Here is a 2,500-nt window from a genome sequence, read left to right on the forward strand (position 1 = left end):
TAAGGATGAGTGCTGTAGAGTAGTGGCAGGTAGGGGAACTATGGGTATGCGATTATGGGCCTAGGCATGCAGGTGTTGGCTGGCAGACATGTATTATGACCGCCCCGTGGATGTAAGTAATATTCTGATGTGGGTATAGCAGACACCCATACCTCCCAAACCTTAAGAGCACATCTACTGGATAGTCCGTAAACCATTGGGGGAACACATAGGGACCATATCATTGAATTGTCCCCGATTACAAGGGACATCCGTGATTATGAATCAGAATCTAACACAGTCCCACCTAAACCCTCTTAGAACTAGTGACATTAGGAGGAAAGGTAGAAGAATACATGTAATGAATAATGAAAACATGTAAGAGTCCTAAACAGCCTGTACCTCAGACAATTTGTATGAATACATATGTGCTCTGGGTCAGTCAATGTGTCAGATTAATAGCACCAATCTTCTAAATGTGTCCCTGAGGTTGTTATGCAGTGTCCCTGATTCAGTGTTCAATCCTCCCCATTCATATGAGAGGTCTGCTAGTGAGAGAAAGGGCATGTTCCGCCGACTACCTTAGAAAGATGATAGAATAATAGGGTTGGGGTTACCACCTATCCACCTTTGCGAGGGACACTCCCCTTTGAGCAGTTGTGTCCTGCAAAATAAATGTAATTATGGCAAATGTCCTGTGATTTAGGGCAAAGATTTCCTATATTGTCTGTAGTAGTTGCATAAAACAATTATTTTGTACCTGAAACACCTAAATGTCATAAGAAACAGTATAAGCAACTATAATGCTACAAGAATAACCTTTTATTTAGGCAAAACATTGAAGGACTTTCCTTTCTACTGGCTGTGAGCATGTGTTGCCCTGCAAAGTCTGACGTCTCTACATACAGGTCCTATAGGGTTGCCGACTTCCCAAATGGCCAAAGTGGGACATGTTCTGTAGAAATGTCAGACTTTCCAGGACAAGAAATACCTACAGCCGTGCATAGTACAGAATTATACTTATTTGCATAAATAAAAGATTAATCTAGTAACATTTGAATTGCTTATGCTACTTCACATAACATATTGAAGTTTCATATATAAAATAACTGTTTTATGCAACTATTAATGAAACATAGATAATAATATTGTCCTGTAATCAGGACATTTGCTATGTCTTGATTATTTTCACAGGATACAACTGCGTAAAGAGGGACTGTCCCTCACAAAGTGGGACAGATGGTAACCCTAAAGTCCCACCTTGGCCAATTGAAAAGGTGGCAGACCTATAATAGGTATGCAGTAGCATGATTCGGCCAATGGATGTGGCTCCAACAACCCAAGTACTTGTCCAGACGGGAGCACATTGTATGAGGAACACACAAATAATATGATTAATTCACTGTACAGGCCGCTGATTCCGTACAGTTGAATGCCATGCCATCGCCTAATGGGCAGCCATTCCCGATACTGTAGTCATGTAGTCCAATGTAATAGGCATCACAAGGTGGGAGCAGATTGTATGAGGAACACAAAATTAATATGATTAATTCACTGGACAGGCTGCTGATTCCGTACAGTCGAATGCCATGCTGTCGCCCAATGGGCAGCCATTCCCGATACTGTAGTTAGGAGTGGCCTTAGGTCAACTGGTGCCCTAGGTAAAAGGGCACCAAGGCATCACCACATCACCCAGTGCCCCCATCCTGGTCTACCTACACCAAATAAATACTGGATAAGTGCCCCTACTAAAGTGGCGCCCTAGGCGGCCACCTAGTTGGCTTATACCTAAGGCCGTCTATGTCTTTAGTCATGTAGTCCAATGTGATAGGTATCACAAGGTGGGAGCAGATTGTATGAGGAGCACACACAAATAATATCATTGATTCACCGGACAGGCCGCTGATTCCATACAGTCGAACGCCATGCTGTCACCTATTGGACATCCATTCCCGATACTGTAGCCATGTAGTCCGATGTAATAGGCATCACAAGGTAATATTGTGGTCCTCGCTCCCACCCAGGGGTGTGAGTGACAGATGCAAGCAGCAATGTCAGTGCATTTGCAAGTGCGGGAGCAAGCGGGTTTAAGCATGTTTGGCTACCAGTATGCGAGTATTGCACTGGTAAAGCAATGTAGAGGCTAACCGAGTGTAAGAGGCTGTAACCAGAAGTCAGTAGTGCTTAACACAGCACAAACCCACGCACACCCGCTCCCAACTGCTTTCCTTACTCCCTCCATATCCAATAGGCTTGTTCTGCCCTGCAACCAAATAAATGTCCTTTGCAAGGGTCGGAACCAGGACACTGCGCACACAGCTAATGTGTATTACCAATATGCCATGGCAGATATACAGACAATGGACAGTACCACAAACATATCATACAGCGCAGTCATTCAACAGTATAGGAATGTATCCCATCATGTAGATGTATATGTGAGTGTTTATGTTCAGCATATAGGTACATACATATATAGAGATGTATCAGGAACATACCATGTGGCAACAAAGCATTACAA

The sequence above is a fragment of the Protopterus annectens genome, chromosome 3.part1 (assembly GCF_019279795.1).
Source record: "Protopterus annectens isolate FY-2018-M chromosome 3.part1, PAN1.0, whole genome shotgun sequence".
NCBI classification, from domain to species: domain Eukaryota; kingdom Metazoa; phylum Chordata; order Ceratodontiformes; family Protopteridae; genus Protopterus; species Protopterus annectens.